Source organism: Sebastes fasciatus, chromosome 4 (genome assembly GCF_043250625.1).
Source record: "Sebastes fasciatus isolate fSebFas1 chromosome 4, fSebFas1.pri, whole genome shotgun sequence".
Lineage (NCBI taxonomy): Eukaryota > Metazoa > Chordata > Actinopteri > Perciformes > Sebastidae > Sebastes > Sebastes fasciatus.
In genome coordinates, this window is record NC_133798.1 from 27,624,129 (window position 1) to 27,648,643 (window position 24,515).

At 40.6% G+C, this 24,515-nt stretch overlaps 2 long non-coding RNA genes across 3 annotated transcripts; both read left to right on the plus strand.

Annotated features, from left to right (window-relative positions):
* The first annotated feature begins 428 nt into the window (after positions 1-428).
* LOC141767088 (uncharacterized) lies at positions 429-6,046 on the plus strand. Its single transcript, XR_012593769.1, has 3 exons — positions 429-524; positions 4,204-4,299; positions 5,820-6,046. It is a non-coding gene; the product is annotated as an uncharacterized LOC141767088 (long non-coding RNA).
* Positions 6,047-10,604: 4,558 nt separating this feature from the next.
* Positions 10,605-17,607, plus strand: LOC141766441 (uncharacterized). Of its 2 annotated transcripts, none has more exons than XR_012593634.1 (3): positions 10,605-11,149; positions 13,438-13,571; positions 14,567-17,607. It is a non-coding gene; the product is annotated as an uncharacterized LOC141766441 (long non-coding RNA). The 2 variants fall into 2 exon arrangements; XR_012593635.1 differs by having other exon boundaries at positions 16,153-17,607.
* Positions 17,608-24,515: the final 6,908 nt, after the last annotated feature.

A 24,515-nucleotide genomic window follows, 5' to 3' on the forward strand; every position in this document is an offset into this window, starting at 1 on the left:
CTGATTTTACTGATCCAGTGGATTCTGAACTCACTCTGGTTCCTGTTTCACACCTCAGACTAAAATCTGTAAAGTGTAAACAAGTCGGCTGATCTGGGACACGATTCAGGAGCTTTAAACACTTTTAATCAACTTTAAAACCATCTGGAGTCTGAGCATGTTTGATTTATAGGAACACAACTTTGTTTATTTACACATCATGTAGAGATGAGATAAGCTGAGAACAAAGTGAGAAAAAGTCCAAGAAAACTTTCCAAACCACCTCATGTAGCATGAACCTACTTCAAGTCACTCTGAGTTCTTGTGATTACTCACAGAGGATCACAGTTTACCTACTGTACCTCTATTTATACATATACAGTATATATATATATATATATATATATATATATATATCATTATGGTGTATGTTATTGTGAGTACAGACCATAATACTGTGTGTCATTTCCAGGGTTACACAGCTCTCCACCTGGCCTCCATCCATGGCCACCAGCACATCGTCCAGGCCCTCATCAACACTCACAGTGAGTCAGTCCACCTTAAATCCTCCTTCAGATTCATGAGGAACAAACATAAAGAGAGAACGTGTTCCTCTCCATCCTTCTTAACTCTACAACAACTTTTAACATTTTTGACCACACTGGTCATGTTGACCAGACTACAAAGTTTTCATACAAAATGTGATAAAAAGTGAATGATAATAAACGATAAACCTTTATTGATCAACAGTGAAATTCAGTTGTTGCAGCAGCATAAAAAGACAGAAATAATAAGAGCTTTATTAAACTAAAATAAGAATAGATTAAAAATAGATAGAGAGAATCGATTATTCTATAATTTTTCAAAAAAAATTCACCTATTTTACTAATAATCTTCAGATATTTTAGTATATTTTTTAGTTTTCATACAAAATTTAATAAAAAGTTAATGATAACATAAAATAAACTTTTATTGATCAACAGGGAAATAGATAGAGATAATATTAAGACATTTTTCACAAATTATTTCAACTATTTTACTAATAATTTTCAGATATTTTCTTCATATTTTTTGGACATTTTTCATATATTTGTTTGACATATTTTACATGTTTTACTAATAATTTTCAGATTTTTTCCGAATATTTTTCGGATGTTTTTCATATATCTTTTTGACGTTTTTCACATGTTTTTCACCTATTTTACTAATGATTTTCAGATATTTTCCGCATATTTTTGGGACATTTTTCACATGTTTTACTAATAAATTTCAGACATCTTTCACATGTTTATTTACCATTACTAAATCACCCATGAATGTATTGATTAACAGGGAAATTCAGTTATTGCAGCAGCACAAAGACATAAATAATAAGAGCTTTATGAAACTAAAATAGGAATAAAAAATAGAAAACTATACAAGAGTGTCTGGAGACAAACATTAGAAGGTAAATTATGAGTAATGCGGTGATAAGCAGTCTAATACTCAATAATGAAATTAAACTAACATATAATCTATTATTAAGAGAACTGGAACACACAAATACAACATTAATATTGTTGTTTCTCTCTGGTTGTGAAGTTGTGTGTGAGGGTTTTATTCATAATAACGTATGAAATTGATATTCACACATTGAGAATCAAACAGCGAGGGATTCTTCTCCTCCTCCATCTCCACGCCTCAGAGCCTCTCTGAGAGGAGGAGGAGGAGGTAGTGATGCAGATCGCCTCTGGCAGACAAAAGACAAAAGACACACCCAACGGACAGATTGACAAGTCCAGTCCACACACACACACACACACACGCACACACACACACACACACACACACACACACACACACACACACACACACACACAGGAAAAGAGGAGTTGATATTGGTGCTAATGAGGCCGACTCATGATGGATTCTGATGATCCCTGCGGAGCTGCGGCGGCGCCCTGTAACCACCGTCGACTCATGTGGTCACCGGGGTCACCGTCTGCACATTTAACATGTTTCCATATGAACACGTTGTTTCTGCAGAGTCACTGAGCTGATCAGACCTGTCAATCAAACGTTACAACAGTCGCTGTTGTACTTCCTGTTGTTCTCTGGCTCTAGATAGATATTCCCATATTCGTACAACTCCACATCAACAACAACTTGTAATTAATGAATTCAGATATTCAATAGAATATAAAGTTATCCTCAATCTGTTCCTGTTTCAGCTTGATCTTAAAATGCATACATACACACTTAATAAAACATTTGTACCTATAAGAATAAAACGAGAAAAATATGACAATATAAAAATAGGCAAATAAACGTATAAATGCCCTAAAAAGTGTGTTTAAACATCTGACAGTTTCATGCTTTAATGCACTAGATTTGATTGAAATACACATTTTTGTTTATATCGCTTTTTGAGTTTGAGTGTAGAAAATATTGAGTAATTAAGATATGAATCTGTTGGGTCGGAGGGATACTGTCTTCATGGGTAATTCGACCCAACAATGTACTTTAATGTTGGTTGTCCAACAGAAATTCTCAGAGCAGCAGCAGCAGCAGTTCATGATCTAACCACACGGTAGGACGAATAGAGCAACAACTAATCATTTCAAATCAGTCTGATGTTAAACATGAATCTATGTGGAGGAACTCAGACTAAACTCTGCTCTAAAAGCTTAAACTTTTACTCTAAATATCGACCTGTGGCCAGCGTTGAACTCGGCGTGTACCTATAGAGGAGACTGATGAAGCTGAGTTGAGGCGTTCTCGCTGCAGCTTCTGTTTCTGTTCTGGCAGTTTAAACTGGGTTTGATGGAGGAGGGAGGAGGTTGGTGGGAGTTTAACTGTCTTCAGTTACTCAGTGAAACCATTAACTTCCCAGTGTCACACCGAGCATCCTCCTCTGTGCTGCAACATGATGATGATGACTGGGTTCGTCTGCAGCCTCCTCACACTCAGAGTTAAACAACACAGTTCATCCTTCATGTTATATCTGCTGAGTTTACAGAGAGACAGAAAACCAACACTGAGGATACTTCATCCTCTGTATGTCTGGAGGTTTGAGTCGTACATCTCATCGTTGTGACTGAGATATAAAAGTCCTCAAAGTCCCGGCTGACATAATAAGGAAAACATTTTAAATTTTACTTTCAGAAGAGAAAACTGGTCAGAATGAGTCGAGTCGGAGATGATCTTTATTTTACCCTCAAATGAAACCATCAGAAAGAGAACAATGACTGTTTGGTTGAAGGGCTGAAGGTGAATTCATAGTGGAAGCCAGAGGTTTAAGGGAGTCCTACCGTCTCTATCTGCGCTGTACTGATTGTGTTTCACACAGAGTTCCTGGTAAATTACTGGGATCACCGTCCAGGCTCCGCTAGTGATTTCCACTATTCACACATTCACTACGTTCAGGAACATTTCCGTTCTGATCCTTTTCACACATGCTAATGCTGGAATGGATCGGGCAAGGTACGGTCCTGCAGATGGTGCTAATGCACTTATGGATGCTAACCGCCATAAAACTCAACAGGAGAAGAAGCTGTACGTGTACGGAAGACGTCTCTTATTGTTTTCAGGAACAAGGCGGGCGAGGAGCTGTTTTTGTCCGGTGCCAATGTAGTTATTTTAGGACATTTTTAATTTTTTTTTTACATATTTTACTAATAATTTTCATATATTTTTCAGATATTTTAGTAATATTTTTCAGATATTTTCCACATATTTTTCGGACATTGTTCATTTAGTTTTCACATATTTTAATAATCATTTTCAGATATTTTACTAATATTTTTCAGATATTTTCCACATATTTTGGGGAATTTTTTCATAATTTTCTTGAAATTTTTTCACATACTTTACTAATAATTTTTAGATGTATTCCGCATATTTTTCAGACATTTTTCATTTTTTTTTTTTTTTTTTTTTTTTTTACATTTTTCATATTTCTTTTCAGATATTTTACTAATATTTTTCACATATTTTCTGCATATTTTTCATAATTTTGAATCCTCCAGTTCGGCATTTTGGTTGTTGCCATCTTGTTTTTTGGCCATCACCTGGTAGTCATCCTGGTCATTCAGGATGTTCCTCCCCCTCTCTCCCTGTCCGTCCTGTCCTTCATGAGAAGCATGAAATAAACCTGATCTGAAGCTCTTTGACCAGAGTAATACTAATACATTATATTTAGTGGTCGTCTAGCATCACGTGTTCTTCTTCTCTTGTTTCCATCAGACGCTAACAGCTCCATCAGAGATTATCACGGGAAGACGGCGGTCCACTACTGGAACGGCTGCACCGACGTCTTCAACAAACCTCAGGCTCAGTCAGGTGACCCACGCTTCATGTTCACATGCTTTCTGTTGTATAACTACAGATAATATATTATATTATTTATATTGAAGCATGTTGTGTGATCCAAAACAAGCATTAAAGGATAAAAATGTTCCCCTCTGATGTCGAATCACTATAATATATAATATATAATAATAAATCTTCTTATTTCATTGGACCCTTATTGAGTTTTCAGCCTCATTTGGATATATCGCCCACAGCAGGAGAACTACCTTTACAAAGGTGAACCATATTTTTCTCACCAGCCAATCAGAGCAGACTGGGCTTCTTAAAGAGACAGGTGCTAAAATGGAGTGTTTCAGACGGACGGTGAATATTCACATAGACAGGATGAGACCAATAATGTAAACATGTTCTAGTAGAAAACAAAATACAAGTATGAACCTGAAAATGAGCAGGATATGGCCCCATTAAAAACTCTTCATCACATATTGATATAATTCCTATTTCAAGTATTAATTCATTATTGATCAGATGCTGCATGTTTATAACAACATCATCTGCATATTGATTGAGTTATGATGTGTTCACACCAAGAGCGAAGCAAATTTTCACCTCACTTTACTCGCACTAGTCGAACCACCGGTATCATTTGTGTTCATTTGCGCTAGATGTGCCGGAGAGGAGGAGGAGCTTGTCTCCATAGATACCAACAACTTTTCTTTCCTCCATTTCCTCCATCAACCATGGAAGAAATAACCTCTGTTGCTGCTTTGTACATGTTGTGGAAGTCCCAGTTATGTCAGAAAACCAAACGCCGTCATGTCTGGGTTCATAACATCACCCGGCGGCGAGCTGTAATCACATACAGTGCCATTGCACTGACTGTATCTAGCAGCCATATGTCGCTGCTGCAGTATGAACCCAAAATAAACAGATTGTGCTGTGATTTAATATCAATAAACAGATCAAAATGATGCTGAAATAACTACATAATGATGCTGATTAGTAAAAAGTCTGAATTCATGCTTTGTCAGGTCAGTTACCAAGACAACAAGCAAACAACTTTTAAAATGCTTGTTTTCTGAATGGAGTTTGGATGGATCAGTGCCAGTCTATGCAGCTGCTCCATCAACACTCAACATAAAGTCATTTAGACATAAATACGGCAGCGACGTTGTTGTTTCTACCATAGACAGTCTGTGGTTTCTACACAGAGTTTGGTCCGGTCTCTGTACAGATATGATGTACTATTGTAGCTCTGGGTGACCACAGACACATACAAGATTTATTTCCTCCATTTCTGATTCATCAACATCAGGACGTCTGTGACGACAGGAGGACAATCTCAATGCTGAGAGGCTTTCACCACACAGCGTCACGCCAATTTCTCGCTCCAGTTGAAATATTTAAACTCCCTTTCGTGTCGCCTGCCACGAATTTGCGTCCACTTTGCATTGATTATTGTATTTAATTGCGCTGTGTGAAAAGTGAACTTGGTGTTAACGTACCGTAAAGTTCCCGGATCAAGAAGGATGTTGATGATGTGTCCTCAGGTGGGACGTTTGTCCGGGGAAGACGGACGCAGCGTTACGCTCTGCCGTCCTTACTGCTGACTCGCTCTCGTAGTCAGGGACAACTCAACCTGGATTTTGGGACGCCGCCGCTGTCGGCCTCTCACGACGTGCTGGACCTCCATCTGTGACTGTTACCTTCCACCCTCCATGATGGCACCACACCCAGACCACCCTGCCCGCTGCATGAGTTCTTCTCTGTGTAGCCAACAGCAGCATCAGCACACAGCGACAGGTTTGAAGGTGAAGGTGGTTGATAAGAGCTGAGTTTGTGTCCCATCACGTCCTGGAAGTCTCAGCTTCTTCGGTGTAGCTGTTATACGTAGTCATATTTAGTTAACCTGTGTTTGTGACTTTATTTAGTCATTTCAATGACAGATTTCAAGTCAAAAGTAAACTTTGTAAAAGAGTCAAAATGTTCATAAGTTCTCATTAATTTGTAATAAATGGATCACCTGACCTGAACTCTCCAGTTCTGACAGAACTGATGCTACTGCAGCAGCTACGCTAACCTCTTCAGGACCAACGGTCTCTGTGTCGTCACACACCCCTAAGCCACGCCCCCTAGCTGCACAGGACGCTGATTGGTCCGGACACAGACACATTACCTGCAGCCGGACGAGACGGATTCCTGTGTGATTTTGTGAGAATCCAGCTGTGTTCATACTAAACTTACCAGTGTTGGAGGTTTAGTACTCAGAAAGTCATTTGAATGCATCATATGTAGTCTGAGCTGCACTGAGAGACGTTCAAAACACAACAGAGTAAAACGCAATGTAAAACATATTCAGAGTACTTTATTGTACCAGTGGAACAACAGTTTGATCCTCTTCAGGTCTGTGTTTAGTCACTGCTGTTAAACTTTCTTTAGGTTTATTTGGGTTTTAGCAGCACTGATTAACATTATAAAAGGTTTTAGCATGCTGTGATCACATCTGTCAGGACTGTCCTGCAGGTGATGGACCGCCCATCACACCTGTGGGACGATCTGGATCGACGCGCATGCCGTCTCTGAGGAGTGGAAAGTGAAATCTACACCCCGTCACTTCTATGGCCCATCGAGTGCACTAATGGACGCTAACAGAGAGAATTTATTAACAGTTATTGGCTTCATTATTTTGTTTTTGTTTATTAATGTGTTTCATTTTGTCGTCTGATATTCTGTCTGTTGTGAAGTGGTGAATAAATCTATCCAGTGTAGGAAATAAAGGGACCAAAAACAACTAGAAAAGTACCATTTAAAAGCCTCTTAGCGTATTTAAATCATATGATGTGATCAGTACAGACGACATGGCGTGAAATAACACCAAAAGCAAGAATAGCGTATGACCCAGGTATTATTATAAAGCATTGATTTTATGATGCAGATGTGTTTTATTGCATCCTGATGTTTCATCTGTGGAGAAACAATCAAAAGTAGTTTGACTTGAATCTAATTGATTTCCAATAATAAATATATACATACATTTGTATAAAGCAGCAAATTTGTCCACTCCCATGTTGATAAGAGTATTAAATACTTGAAAGATCTCCCTTTAAGGTACATTTGAACAGCCCAATTGACAGCCCGAGTCAATCCGAATATGTGAGAACTGTCAGTCACTGTGAGTAGTAGTAGTAGTAATAGTAGTAGTAGTAGTAATAGTAGTAATAGTAGTAATAGTAGTAATAGTGGTAGTAGTAATAGTAGTAGTAACAGGTCCCCTTGAGGAGGCTCCTCAGGATGAAGGTCACTGGCTTTATTCCTGTAATCTGGGTCACCAACCTGTTCTCATCTCAACTCCTCACATACTGATATTTGGTCAGGACCCCTCGCCGTCACTTTCTAACGCACTGGACAGCCCAGCACTTCAAATTATGACGCTCCACTACGGTCGTAAACATATGGTTCCTTCAGATGTGGTGGTGTTTACCGTTTTCACCAGAAGAGTCCATCTGAACGCCCCCCTCATGTCGTATTCACAACCTCGTCAGTGGAAAATATTTGAAAGCTCAGAGTTCACGCGTTGTGACGTGTTTGTTGACTTTGTTAGAAATGACGGAGGCCATGGAAGTTAATTTTTTGGTACATAATAAGTTAATATATTGTAATTTTAATCGTATTTTGTTTTTCTTCATAATTTTATAACATTTATGAGGAGAATGTTGATATTTCCATAGAACTCATCTTTTTCTTCTGTCATTATGTCTTTGCATTTCCTGCATTATGTTACCCACTTGCTAGCTTGTTATTATTAAATTGTTATCTTCTGTAGCTTCTAGACGCCGACAGTAACTTTAATATTGTCGTTGCTTAGCAGCGGTGTTCTCACGACTTAACCACTTGAGCATATGGCAGTAAATCCAAACAAAACCAAAAACATCTTGGTTTGGCTTAAAATTACTACGTTTGTAAAGTAAAAGTGAAACTTAAGACACGGGACAGGAACAGGAACAGGAACAGGAACAGGAACAGCGATGTCCTTGATGAAAGTCTTGTGTTTGTTGGAAGAGTTGTGTAGAAATAAAGAAAAGGAAACAACCAGAGGAGCTCACCTGGCTCAGGTGTGGATAGCAGAGAGATCACAGGGCCGGCTTAAGGCATAGGGGGGCGCTGGTTGCCCTCTAAAAAAATAAATAAATAAATTAAAAAATTGAAAATAAAGAAAGTAAAATGAAATAATAAATGAAATAAAGAAAGAAATACACTTTTCACCCCTGTAACGCTGGTTGTAGTGAAACTGACTAAACACTTTCAAGCCAACAATATCAGGGACCAGTTGTTTACTTATATTATAATAAATACAGTTACACATCCGAATTTTGCCGAGGGCACCAAAAGGGCTAGAGACGACCCTGATAAAGTATATTTCTTTACATTTATTGTGTTTATATTGTTGCATTATGTACAGTACTGCATCACCCTGTTGGGGTTTATTTCACAACAATAACTCACAATAATAACATTATTCAGCTTATTACTTATACTATTATATTCACAGATGTTATTCAGACCCTCTGTGGATGAGAGATATTTAAATCAGCTCCTCGTCTGCACTCACACCTCCATGCCACTCCTAAACTGATGTCAAGAGCTTGTTTAGTTACTCCTCCCTCCTCCTCTTCATCCTCCTCCTCTTCATCCTCCTCCTCCTCCTCCGCCTACCCCCAGTCTGGGTCCAGCAGCCTGTCCAGGTCCTGGTCCTGACTGAAGTCTCATCCGAGGAGCTTACAGCTGTAATTAAATCATTAGATTCCCGTCTACACACCAAATTGACTTCCACCAACCTCATTTTCTATTTGAACACCAAATAATGATTTTCTGCCTGGTTAATTACGAAGCTCAACATCTGATCAAGCCGCCATCCGGCCGGGAATTATCACACGGGGGCCGGCATTAGACCTCATTACCAACCAGAGAGCAAAATTATTATATGTTGTAATTGGATGGAGCTATTTATCACCAGAGAGAGGACTAGACCATCACATGAACCAGAGTTAGTGGAGACAGAGGGTCTACTTCCTGTTTTCTACTGGTTTTATCATCACTCTGAGGTCACTGGAACACTGAGGCTGCGTTACAAATCTCATACTTTATCTTTTTACTTTTAGTACGTCCCACAGCTGTCCTCACAAAGTACGTACTGCTGCATGCAGTATGTGTAGACCTCTTTGTATATCCCCCCTCCTCTGTTAGTAGCCATGATGAGGTATTTAGTGGTCGGAGACGATAATATTTCTCTCTGCGGAGCCCCGTCACTTCACAAGACACGGGAAACCTCTGTTGGTCTGGAGGAGCTGCAGCATTTATTTCTGCACAAACGTCCACTGTACATTCACTAGATATTCTCAGAGCTACTACCTCTTCCTCAGTGTGTAGTGAGCTTGCATGCACGTGAGTCTGGAGCGAAATAGCGAGAACGAGCGCGGTGTGTGAGTGAAGGCAGGCAAGCAGGCAGAGGAGCAGAGTACAGCAGAGACTCCGGCCCTGGAGACCAAAGCTACGGTCTCCCCCGCGTCCTCTGATCGCGGCAAACACTGTTTTGCAAGACGGGCTTCACTAGATATAACTTTGCGGTTTTGGTGCTTCCGTGTAGTTTTTGTTGGAGTTTGAGTCTGAACAGCGTAGCCACACGCGAGCGCGCATGGGACACCGACCCGGATTGATTTATGCGTGTAAGAAGTTACACACAGTCCCGTTAAGTGGAGGCAGAATGATTCTCTGAACACGTTAGTTAACGCTGGCTAGCAAGTATTGTTGGCTTGTTTTTTTAACAATGGCTGAAGAAAATACCAGTTTCTCTCAATATGTGCTGTCACTCACTCTCCAGGATCACAAGTGTTTGTTGATAAAGTTATCATTAACCAATGGGACTAGATATTAGCCGACCCCTACGCTGCTGGAGACTATTTCAGGAGGAGTAGACGGCTGGCTAACGTTAGTTAGCTAGCTAGATTGTCTTTCTCCAGAGATAGACAAGCTATCTAGCTTACTCCTGTTCTCCTCCCGGTGAAGTAGTCTCCTAGCGGCGAGGAGTGAGGCAGAGGGACCGTGACCCAGCGCTGTCCGCTGTTGGGCTCATTTTCTGTTGCATGGTGGAATTAGCAAGGTAGCTAGCTAACTAGCCAGTCGCTAAATGAGTAATATTTAACAACTTAATAATTCATCCACACACTCGTATACTCATATATACTCATACAGCTGATAATGGAGGAGATGATTATCAGTGTGACACCATTAATAATAAGATAATAAGATAAACGTTGTTTATTGTCTCAGAGCAGAGAAATCATTCAGCTGCTGTCTCCTAGAAATAAACTTTATATACAACTAATCTGTTAAAGCAGATATGTTTTAATGTGTTTTATATCAACTAACGTATCTGACGGGTCACAGTGATGAACGTAGTAAAATGTTCACTGACAACATGTTTCGGTAGTTTCCCACCAGAACCTCTGATCCTGAACACAACATGAGCTGCTAGTGACTGCAGCTTCATGACTCTGTGGTCTGGTTCTGGTTCTGGTTCTGGTTCTGGTTCTTGTCCTGGTTCTGGTTCTGGTTCTGGTTCTGGTTCTGGTTCTGGTTCTGGTTCTGGTTCTGGTTCTGGTTCTTATTCTGGTTCTGGTTCTGGTTCAGACTCTCTCAGCTCTGATCTCATACTTCACTGATTCATCTGCTGGTATTCATAATGAAAAGAACTGAAACACCAAGTAGTAGTTCCACTATTTTTCTCTAAAGTTTATTTATTTATTGTTCTTTTTTGCAGGAATGTAAACTCTGACCTGGAAGCAGTTCAGTAGCACCACAGTCCTCCTCACCTGCCCCTCAGGTACGTCACCTGAAGCATCATTATATTCTCACATGTATTATATAGATATAGTAAACGTGAGACGTGGTCTAAACTACAGTAATATGTATATTTTTTATAATATGAATGAACGTCTGATGCAGGATAAGTCAAAGAAAAGGTGACACATTGTTTATACAACGTGAGTTAATTCAGGTCAAGCTGGTGTTGTCTGTGCTGGGCTATCAGAGGATTATGGGTAATGGAGTTGTTCCAGTCAGGATCAGCCTCACTAAGAGGATCAGTACTAAACTGGATATTGATCTCAATTCTTAAAGCTGTAAACAAACTCACCTTGAATACTAATTTAAAAGTCCTTCTCACACTCGGGACGCGTCTAACTGCTGGAGCAGTCTACCTGCTGGAGAAGTCTAACTGATGGAGTAGTCTAACTGATGAAGTAGTCTACTTCTACGATCTGTTATTTCTTTATAACAGACCGTTGCTATGTATAGCAGACCGTTGCTATGTATAGCAGACCGTTGCTATGTATAACAGAACGTTGCTATGTGTAACAGACCGTTGCTATGTATAGCAGACCGTTGCTATGTATAGCAGACCATTGCTATGTATAACAGACCGTTGCTATGTATAACAGACCGTTGCTATGGGCGCAGTTCTGATGTCGGGCTCTGGTGGACCGTTTTTGTATCAAATTATTGATTTCTTCAGTAAGTAGCCGTGTAAAAGGGGTTTCTTTCACAACAATGACCGACTCGCTGTACATTATCCTTACATAATTCACAACATTAAACACGTGTTTACTGCGACCGTAAAGAGACGCCGATGGGTCTGACAAAGCGTCAGTATGTGATGAGGTGGGATGAGAACGTCTTGGGTATCTGGTCATAAACCAAAGTATTGGACACATTAACATATTGACCTGATGATGGCGCTAAATGAAAAGTTATTACAGTTCATCCAGAGGGGAACATGAATGATGAACCACATTTCATCACCATCCATCCCATAATATTTGTTGAGATGTTTCAGTATTCTGGAAGAAAGACTTTAACATCCATGTAGGCGTGCTGCTAAAACTCAACTACAGACAAGAACGACTTGTCGTGTTTAGAAATAGTAAAATAAAGAGATGAAAGAGAGCAGCACCTACAGAAAATAATAAATGCAAACCTGCACAGAGCCACACAAACCACATAGATACTAAATCTAACAGTGAAACCTGTTCAGGAGCCGAGGATTTACTGGACTGCTCCTTTAGTTTCAGTCATTACGCTCTGATTGAAGCGTGCAGACGCCTTCAAACAACATCCGATATGGAACTGCTCAGGATTCATGGTGGATTTCAGCCGCTTTCTCCTCCGAGAGAAGATAGGAAGTCACAGACACACCTCATGTAGTGAAGAAATGCACACGTTACATGAGTTCTTCATCTTGCATGTAGTCGTGTTTACAGACTATACTTAAACACAAGCACTAAAATAGAGAGTTGCAGTTGTTTTAATGGAGAGTTTCATGTATTTTTATTCTCTGTTTCTTTATGTTCTTGAAAGCAAGAGAAGTAATCTGATTACTTCCACATTTGACGGATTAAAGTTAATTAAATTACGTCCACAAATGCTCTGTGACGTTAACATGTTTGGAGGGTTGTTACTTGTAGTATTTTGATATTTATATTTATATTTCGTCTCGTCTGCTACGTGTCAGAAAAGTAGTTTCACATTATTTTTTTAATGAGCTCTTCATATGTTTTAATAAAATGTAAAAATATTGATTTATAAAGTCGCTAAAGCTGTCAGATAAATGTAGTGAAGTAGTAGCAAAAAATACTCAAGTAACGTATAAGTAGTTTAAATGTGTACTAACTGGAGTAAATGTACTTAGTTACATTCCACTAATCTACCAAACTATCATAACAAGAGTGATGATGCTCACTAACCTTTAACAGGAGCCATGATGATATTATACAGAGTGAATTATTAATTTAAAGCATATTTACTGACATTTTTAATTTATACGACACTTTCAAAATAAAAGCCTTTTCTGCTGACTGGAGTCTGTGCTGGATATAAACGGATTCTTTGATTTCAGCAGCAACATATTGTGTCCTGGACTCAGCAGGGACGACATATGGTGAGAGAGGAGGACGAGTGAGGACAAATAACTGAGACAGAGTTTCAGAGTAAAAGTAGAAGAGAGGATCCAACAGATGGTGGTTCAACAACAAGCTGTAGTTAAAAACTTCACATCAAACCGATGGATTCTCCTCCTCAGACTTCCTGTCGCTGCTCTTCTGTTTGCGTGTGCAGATTTTCAGTTTATTCCGTCAACGGGAGAAAAACAGGAGTTTACTGTAACTCAGCATGGTGAAGCTGTGGAGGCCACGCCGGACCGTGATAGGCTGAGATGGATGTCCATCAGACAAACACGCCCTTCTTTAAAGGTCAATATGGTCTCAATGAAACAGTCATTTATAAAATCATCATAAAGACACTATTAGACAAAGAAGTATGACTGAGGCCGAAATATGCAAATGAAAAAAATGTGTGGCTCAGGAAGTGGCTCAGAAAGTTCTTTCCTGATCCACTATAGTTTCGGTTTAGGAAAGAACTACATGGTTGGGCTTAAGATGACGTATTGTATTTCACATTGCACTTCGTATTGCACTTTGTATTTTAACGTGATAATAACGCGTTAACGCAAATTCATTTTAACGCCACTTATTTCTTTAAAACATCATCACAACTTGTGATTTTTAGGTTGTAGCGGCTCAGTTTTGAAGATACTGGTATATATATGAAACTAGAAAACCTAATGAATCCATTGGTACCAACCATGTCATACTAGCTTGTCACAAAGGAGGTTAAATAACGCTCCAAACTTGCGCTTAATTCTGGCGAGGAAAAACTGTCATGGCCATTTTCAAAGGGGCCCCTTGACCTCTGACCTCCAGATATGTGAATGAAAATGGGTTCTATGGGTACCCACGAGTCTCCCCTTTACAGACATGCCCACTTTATGATAATCACATGCAGTTTGGGGCAAGTCATAGCCAAGTCAGCACACTGACACACTGACAGCTGTTGTTGCCTGTTAGGCTGCAGTTTGCCATGTTATGATTTGAGCATATTTTTTATGATAAATGCAGTACCTGTGAGGGTTTCTGGACAATATTTGTCATTGTTTTGTGTTGTTAATTGATTTACAATAATAAATATATACATACATTTGCAAAAAGCAGCATATTTGTCCACTCCCATGTTGATAGGAGTATTAAATACTTGACAAATCTCCCTTTAAGGTACATTTAGAACAGATAAAAAATGTGAGATTTGCAATTAATCGCGATTAACTATTTTAATTGATTGACAGCCCTATCAAATACACATAACATGTTTAAAGAGGACTTTAATTTGGAGAATTCAGATCATTTTGCAGATTCTATTATAAAACGATAACTGACTGGACGGTTGGAGATGAAGCGGTTCTGGTCGCTGTTAGCAGTCCTGAAGAAGAAGATTTCTGGCAGGTGATTGTGGATTTATGAAGGAATGTGAGAGCGTGTCGTGACCTTTGACCCCTCAGCTGTTCCCTCAGGGGTTAAAACACTGAGCAGGGCAGCTGGGATCATCACACATCCTGTCCATCTGAACGTCGACCCAGAACCAGCAGCGCTGAGGCAGATATGGATTCACCTGCTGAGGAAAACATGCGTTCAGACAGCCGGCCTCTCCTGTTGTCTCCTCTCATTTATTCATGTGTTTTGTGGGCAGTAGAGTGAAACTGTGGTCCGGTGGATGAGCGGCCCGGCTCATGAAATATTCACCCCGACAGTAAACACTCCCAGGACGGCGCGCAGGAGGAAAACATGGGGATGAAGTGAAACCAGGAAAAAACGGATCCTGTTTCTCCAGGAAGTTTAAAGGAAAAACAACTAAAATTCCCTTCACAATAAAACCTGCTTGTAAACAGAAGTAAAAGTCTGACAGAAAAACAGGAAGCACCACGGATAAAATGTTTGTATGTTAGATTTCACACGTGAGAGATGAGGCCAGGTCCCAGTGTGAAGATGTTTTGGCAGAGCTGATGATTATAGTTTATAGTAGTTTGGCCTGTTTCAGCTCTGTAGGGACGCTTCGACCGCTCCAGACTTTAAGATTAAAAAGAATCACATTCACAGTCTACACTGTCAGAGGATGAAGAGGACAGAAAGCAAACAAGGACTTCTTTTGTTTAGCGGTTGTTTTTCGCCTGTCGACCCAAACTCAACTGCGTCATTGAGTTTTTACCTTTTCTCGTAGCACACCACCTATACAGCGCTGCAGGGATGATGTATCTCCTAGAAATTAGGACCCAACCATTGACTTCCAGACGAGGGAACAGGAAGTGATAAAACTCATTCCTGCACCACTCTATAAGCGTATTTTTTATTTCCATAAATCAATGCCAACGTTTGCATAGTTTTCGGCAAAATGTCCAACTGAGAAACAGCGGAGACTTTACAGTTAACAAACGGTCAAATAGACGCGGCTGAATTAATCATAAAAAAACAGTGAGATACGAAAGCATAAACCTGCTGTAATCATTTCCTCTCACTAGATTGGACACAGTGACGTGTGAGAAACCTTTTCATGTTCTGCTTTAATCAGATTGATTCTATCGACTGATAATAGAGATAAGAAGATTAGTGAGGATCCGTCTGAGTGTTTTTTTATGGAGGAAGATGCTCAGAGCTGATATGATGAGCCTCTGGCTGCAGCTCCCACACATCAAATACTCAGGGATATAATATACTGTATATATAATATGATATACAGTATATAAAGAGTGATGTTATTGAACCTGTGGGGGCGCGGTGGCTTGTTGTTCCTTCATTCAGTGTTTTGTTTGTTTAATCTAATCATAAATCTGTGTTTATATATAAACCAACCTCAGTGACGTAAATGATGCTGGTGTTGGTGATCGTGACATCTCGCTGAGCAGCTAGAAGTCTTAATAATAATATCTATATATCTATATTTCAGTATAAATCAGGCCTTGATTTGTCAGGCTGCTCCTTCATGAACACGTTGACCTCTCGACCTCGTCAGCTGCTCTGGTGGAAACACGCCGGCCGACTGGAGAAGCAGAAACAGGCCAATTTCCTCTTGATCAATGGCAGCTCTGCGCTCCTCAGATTCGGCTGACAGCTCAATGTGCTCACAGAGGGAATCAAACCGCCGACATATGTTCCCTTCATTCCTGCCCCCTTTGAGGAACTTGTCGGATGAAATTAGCATCTGATGAATAATTGTTGTCAGAGAGGAAACTAATGTTTATCCGGCGACGTTGCTTTGAGGCGCGTATGTTCAGGCGTGCTTTGTAATTACAGCTCAGTTCTAAAACGGCGTTATTTACCAACTTAATTAGCATCATGATGTTGGGCTAAAGATGCTGACAAACTTTCCTTCCTCTTAGCAAAAACATGACAAACTGTTGAGATAAAAACCCTTCTGTCACACAGAACCCTGTCATTTTATTCACATTTTAACATTCTGTACTGTAGAAACGCTGCACATGATCTCATACATGTTTTTAGGGAGCAGGCGGTGATTTGAAACGACGAAGAGCTGAAGTGATGAAGGAGGAAAGGAAACGAGGAGGAAAGACATGAATACACACCACAATAATGAACACTATAACAATATGTCTTATTTACATTGTGAGGCGTTCAGGGCCGGTTCGTAGCCATGTTGGGGATATTTTCGGCCAATTTCTTTTCGGACATATGTCAGACTTTTTTTGGATTTTTTTTAGGCCTTACTTGGACATTTTTAGGCCTTTTTTCAGACTTATCATTAGACCTTTTTCAGCCTTTTTCTGACATTTCTCAGACTTTTCTTCTGAGTTTTTTTTGGCCTTTTTGGACATTTTTGGGCCTTTTTTCTGACTTATTTTCAGACATTTTTCAGCCTTTTTTCTGAGTTTTTTTGGCCTTTCTTCAGCCTTTTTTGGACATTTTTCTGCCTATTTTTCTGAAATTTTTTTTCTTTAAATTTTTCAGACATTTATCAGATATTTTTGGGACTTGTTTTCAGACATTTTTCTGACTTTTTTTTGGACATACTGTATGTCGGACAGTAAACAGTGAATCAGATTAAATTACCTACAGTAACACTGGATTACAGGCTGCATCACTTCCTGTCAATCCCTCCTGTGTGAAGGTAATCTGAATCCAGAGTGGGAATGGCGGACTCCATCACCAACAGTTAAGACTAGTAGGTTGTATAGAGAGAGCTAATTACTGAATGTAAATACTTTGGATGGCAACTGTACTGTAGAAACGCTGCACATGATCTCATACATGTTTTTAGGGAGCAGGCGGTGATTTGAAAAGAGGAAGAGTTGAAGGGATGAAGGAGGAAAGGAAACGAGGAGGAATAAAACTGAGACTTCCTCTCTGATGAAGTCAGTGAAACCTGACTTTGAGTTCTCCGAGAATAAAGGAAGAACAAACATATTTCTGTGGCTTTGTGTAAAAATAATTCTGTGCTCATCACTTTGTAGACGTTTGAATAAAGAAACTAGAAAAGAAAAGAAGCTCAGCAGCTTCTGTCAGGTCAATGAGACGACTGTCACGTCCTCATAATACAGGGAAATATAGACGCAACACATGGACGAGCATTTTACACAAAGATGTTTCTGTTTTACCAATTTCACTTTTCCTTTTCAAATTTCTAATATATTTTTTAATATTTATCTATGGTCTGCTAACATATAATAATAGTTTTCTCTTTTCATTTTCTATTTTCCCTTTAAATTTGAATTCTGGTTCAAATAAACCTCCCTCCATACACACCACAATAATGAACACTATAACAATACAGTGGTTGTCTTGTTTACACTGTGAGGCATTCAGGGCTGGTCGTAGCCAAATGTCCGGTTGCATTTTTGCATCATCTGACTTTTTTTTCGGACATATGTCAGACTTTTCTTCTGCCTTTTTCTGACATTTTTTGGACCTTATTTCTGACATTTTTCAAACATATGTTGGCCTTTTCTTCTGCCTTTTTTTGGATATTTTTCCGGACATTTTCAGGCATTTTCTGGAAATTTTTCAGACTTCTTTTCGGACATATGTCAGACATTTCTTCTGCCTTTCTTCAGCCTTTCTGGTCATTTGTTGGACATATCTTGGACCTACTTCTGCCTTTTTCTGTAATTTTTCGTCCTTTTTTTGGTAATTTTCCGGCCTTTTTGTGACAATTTTTGGACCTAGGTAATTTTTCTTTTTCGTTTCAATTTTATATTTAAGATTCTTAAGTTGCAGTACTTGTTTAATATGTTTATTGTGACCGTTCTGCACCAAAACATCACCAAGGTAGATTCCTTGTATGTAAAAACGATAAATCTGTTTCTGATACACATGAATTTAAAGGAAATCAAACCCGTTGATTAGTGGAGCTTTACCTGCATACAAACACACTACATGTGTCTTTATAGTAGGATAAATAAGATAAATATGATAAATAATTCTCCGTGTTGTTGATGTAAAAGCGTGAAGCTCCTCTTCATCACAAACTCCTGAAGCCTTGGTAACAAACAACTTCCTCTTTGTCCAGCTGACGGTAATCCAGCCGAGCGCCAGAGGAGGAAACGCTATAGCAATAACAGAATATTTGGCTGTTTGTGAGTATTATTAGCATATTATCTGTGTCTGGTATCTCAGTCGGTGCTGTACTGAGGCCCGGAGCTTCCTCCTCTGACCCGGCGACGGCCCGACATAATGTTCTGTTTGTCACAGACAGAAGAATTAGAGTAAAACACAGCGCCCTGCTCCTCGCCGTGATAATGAGAGTGATTTCTCTAATCCACATCTGCTGCTTCACCACCACAAAGTCACTCTGCCTCATCGCCCGTGACGCTGCCGCCTCGCGCCGATGAGGGCGTAAATCAAACACCAGCTAATTTACCTTTAGAGAGAGAGCGATGAGAGTGGAGCGGAGTCAATCTGGCTGACACGATAATGAGTGAAAACGAGGTTTGGGACCGCCGTCGTGACGTAGGCCGATATCTGTCAGAGGTAAATAACGGGCCATACGCTGCCTTCATGCACCGTTAACTGCTGCTCCCTCAGCTCAGACACACGGTGATAACAAACGCATTTCAACACGGCGAGCGTTCAATACGTGATCCGAGCTCCTCTAACAGTAACCCCGATATACATGAGTACTCACATCCTGTACTCAAGTACTCACATCCTGTACTCAAGTACTCACATCCTGTACTCAAGGAGTCACATGAGTCATTATTCACGTGAGTTGTTAGTATCGTCAACCCCGAGAGCCACGTGACTCGTTAGTATCGTCAACCCCGTGAGTCACGTGACTCATTAGTATCGTCATCCCAGTGAGTCAAGTGACTCGTTAGTATCGTCAACCCCGAGAGTCACGTGAGTCGTTAGTATCGTCAACCCCGTGAGTCACGTGACTCGTTAGTATCGTCAACCCAGTGAGTCACGTGACTCGTTAGTATCGCCAACCCAGTGAGTCACGTGACTCGTTAGTATCGTCAACCTAGTGAGTCACGTGACTCGTTAGTATCGTCAACCCAGTGAGTCACGTGACTCGTTAGTATCGTCAACCCCGAGAGTCACGTGAGTCGTTAGTATCGTCAACCCAGAGAGTCACGTGAGTCGTTAGTATCGTCAACCCCGAGCGTCAGGTGACTCGTTAGTATCGTCAACCCCGTGAATCATGTGAGTCGTTAGTGAAGTTAACGTAAAACACGACGTATCGTAACCCTAAGTGGTTGTGTTGCCTAAACCTTCCTGTGGAAACAGAAGTTTATTTTGAAAGGACACTATGAATGTAACGAGCGTGTATTGACACGCCGTCCCTTGTCCTTCAAGAAGTAACGCTAGAGGGGAACCCCGTGGGTCGGTCTCCGATGCCGAGGGACACTGACCAAGTGGTGATAATTGATGAGTCAGGAGTTAGAGCGCGTTGGTCAGATAAATGTAGTGCAGTAAAAAGTACAATATTTCCCTCTGAGATGTAGTGGAGTAGAAGTACTATGAAATACTCCTTTAAAGTGCAAGTACTCAGAGCAGTACTGGAGTAAATGTACTCCGTTTCATGAGCAGCTTCCTGTCTCTGATGAATTCATCTGAGTGTTAATGAAGCAGAAGAGATCAACGGTGAGTCTCTCCTGTCACCTCCTCCCTCCGTTTATTTCTTTATCTAACGGGAGATAATGACACAGCCTGAGCTTTGGCGTCCTGTGAAGGCCTCCTGAGGGGGTAAAAACACACCAACACAATGAGCATAAAGGCACTGATGCGACCGAGCAGCGGTCTGTTTGGCACTCTGAGAGTGATGGTGAGCTGGTTGCTTATCAAAGCACCATAAATCTCCATAGCTGAGCCAGAGATGAGGACGTTATCAGAGCGAGGCAGAGGCCGAGAGACGGCTGCTGCCTGACAAACACACCGTCATCTCAGGATACCATTCACAGATGGACGACGGCGAGATGGAGAAATAAAGGCATTATAGAGAGAGAAAGAGAGAATGAGGAGGTTAGCCTGCAGGAGGTTCACTGGAGATAGAGATGAGGCTATTGTGAAGCTTTAAGTCTTTCTATATTTATCAATCAATCACTAAAAACGCTCCTACCGACCTACACGCAGGACTGAGGACGGTTTGAACACAGAGGGGCTTTGATATTTGTATGTAAAATTATTTTTATTTTTAATATTAAAGTGACATTTCTGAGTACTTGATGAAAACGTAATCCAGGATAAATAACGTTCCCTTCAAACGTGATTGAGAATTCAGTTTAGTTGTTAGTTTTAGGAGACCAGGCTGAGGACAGGATGGATATATATATGGAGATTAGGGCTGTCAAACTATTTAAATATTTAATCGCAAATTATTCACATTTGTTATCTGTTTAAAATGTACCTTAAAGGGAGATTTGTCATGTATATAATACTCTTATCAACATGGGAGTGGACAAATATGCTGCTTTATGCAAATGTATGTATATATTTATTATTGGAAATCGATTAACAACATAAAACAATGACAAATATTGTTCAGAAACCCTCACAGGTACTATATTTAGCATAAACAATATGCTCAAATCATAACATGGCAAATTAGCTCTCTCTATATAACCTACTAATTGTTGGTGGTGGATCCGCCATTCCCACTCTGGATTCAGATTACCTTCACACACATGAGGGATTGACAGGAAGTGATGCAGCCTATAATCCAGTGTTACTGTTGGTCATTTAATCTGATTCACTGTTAACTGTCCGACATATGTTCGAGAACAAGGCAGAAAAATATCTGATGAAAAGCAGAAGAAAAGACCAACATATGTCTGAAAAAACGTCAGAAAAATGTCTGAAAAAAGGCAGAAAAACTTAGAAAAAAAGCCGAAGAAAGGCAGAAGCAATGTCCAACATATGTCCGAAAAACATCCGAAAAACATCAGAGAAATGTTCGTTGGTACCAATGGATTCCTCAGGTCTCCTTATTTCATATGATGCCAATATCTTCCCTCTACCTTTAAAACTGAGCCGCTACAACCTCCGTAAGATCGATATCAAGTTGTGTTAATGCGTTAAAGTAATTGGTACTGTTAAAACAAATTTGCGTTAACGCGTTATTATCACATTATCTTTGACAGACCTAATAGAGATGTATTCATGTGTTGGGAAATTTGGTTTACCTGGAACACACTAAGGAACAGAGTGCAGGGATGACGTATTTCTGTAGTCCAACAGGAAGTGATCATCTCCCTGGTTCCCTCCGCTAACAGGAAGTGATCACCTCCCTGGTTCCCCTCCACTAACAGCCAATGGGATTGTTCCAATGGGTTTTGGATTATTGCAGAAAAATAATCTCTGTGACAAATACACGTTTATGATACTGACACGTCTAGTTCAGCAAGATAACCTCCACTAATGAACACCCCTTTATGATTTATGAAGTGTGAATGCAATCAGCAGAAGTAGAAAGCTAACCTTAGGCTATAAACGAGCTACCCCACGGTCACATGAGCGTGAGTAAACACAACGAGGCTGTAAAGGAGGACGAGTTGGCGTGATGATGTTTAGTCGTCTCATTTAGCCACTTGTTAGCAACAGGAAGTGCTAAAATGATAACTCATTTCTGGGTTTTAGGACTCATTCCTGCAGCATTATATAGACCCCGTCTGTATTGTTTTGATTTCTTCTGCTGGTTAAAAACAACAACGTTATTGGTCTTTGCAAACATGATGTTTATTTGATATAGAGCTGAAAAGTGAGATCTGATCACAATTGGAGATGCATTCTACCAAACAACGTACACCCTAAGAAGTGAAAGTCAATAGTTCGTTCCACATCAACATCAGCGCCCAGCAGCAGAGCTACGCTTCCACCATTTTGGACTGAAAGCGACTACAAGACGCCAGTAAAACGACCGCCTACAAAGAGACGTACAAAAGTAAAACTACACTATTTCACCTTCTAATGTAATGTCCTGAGTTGAACAATAAAATATTATGAATATAATACGCGTTTTCAGTCCAAAATCACAGCAGTTGCTGTCAGTTTCGTCTCTTTGCTTCTATACTCTTTGATCATAATGCCAGGTGTGAACTGACGTACTTAGAGCTGTCCACTTGTGATCAGATCACACCTGTTAATGCCAGGTGTGAACGGGGCCTCAGTCGGAGAGTAAACCAGCTCAGTGATCTCAGGTGGGAGAGTTTGAACGAAACGAGGCTCAAAGACGTGAATATTAATGAAGCGTCTCATCTCAGAGCGGATAGATGGAGTCAGTTGAAGTATCGACGCTGATGTTCATCAGTCGTCCACAGATGTTAACTCACTTCCTGTCACCACTTCGGCGGTCTAATCACCCTCAGCCCCCCCCCCACCCCATCTAATATGTGGAACCTCTCATCAGTGACAGGAAGACAACAGTGAATATCATCAGGATCGCCACCTTCATCATTATCTCTCTCAATACATCAATACATTATTAATGTGTGCCGGCATCAATAAGAGGAAGGAGGGAGCTCCTCGGTTCACGCCTTATAACCACCACGTCACACCTCCCTCTCTCTATCTCCCATTCCTACACGGTCCTCTCTCAAATAAAGAAGAAAGTGATGATGAAACCATCTTTAAAACATAAATAAATGAGTGTTGAGTGGAGCTGCAGCAGCAGAGAGGACAGAGCCGGTTAGAAGTTGATTTCAGCCGTGAAAACAAAGAGAAACAGAAGCTGTCACAGCCGACTAATGAAACGCTTGATTTGTTTGTTTTCTCTCTCGACACACCTCACGTGTCACATCCGGCCGAACGGCGGCTTCCCATTAGCCGGACTAATTAACTTTGCAACTGTCAAGCTAGCCGCGGCTAACGAAAGTGACAGCGGGAAGCGGCGGAGCTGAAGGCTGCTAATAACTCAAGAGGCTAACAATGGCTGACACCGGCCCCACGCAGGAGAAGAAAGGCACGCCGTCGACATCACATCCAGTTATCTCTCTCTGCCGCGGGGGGAAATAAGCTGAAAGGGGGGGAGCAGCCAATCTCATGATGCTGGCTTATTGGCAGTGGCGAGCGGAGCTTTTGTTCCCGCCGTTTGAGCCGTTGCCTCCTCCGGCTCGCTCCGTCAGCGCCGGTAAAGAGGCGGTGACTGACTCTCATCTGATGATGAATAGTGGCCCGGCCAGGCGGAGGAGATTACTCCCCAGAGAGCCCTGGGAGCCCGCCGCCGCCATTTATGACTGATTTATCTGTCCGCTGTCACTCGGGCCGGCAGAGGGAAGCACGCTGAATTATGCAGCTATAATTGTCAATCATGGCGGAGACTGAGCGCCACGCCAGGGCTGTTTTCATAACGGAGGTGCTTAGAGCCATCACATCTTCAATATATAAATACACTCAGATATCCACTCCTCAAATTATTCATATTATTCTCCACAGACAGACAGAAGTGATCTCCTCACCACCCAGGGCTATGTGATATTCATATATATATATATATAGCATTGTATTGAGAGAGCCATCAGGCTAAGAGCATTAACATATGAGTCAGTCAGTTAAATAAATAAATACTTGTGTTCATATTTACATGACACCTTCCTGACGCTCTGATCTGAGAGCAGCGTCTAATAGATGAACCGTAACGTGAGGTCAGTATGATCAGCTAAAGCTGCTTCCATCCTCTCTGAGAGCTGTAACGTGGGTTATTTAACATCCCATTATTACTCTGATACTCTCCATTCAGGCTTCAATGACAGATTCAAACTGACCAACTACATTTACTGAGCCGTCCCCATCTTGGTTTTTGGCCGTCACCATCTTGGTTTTTGGTCGTCGCCATCTTGGTTTTTGGCTATCGCCATC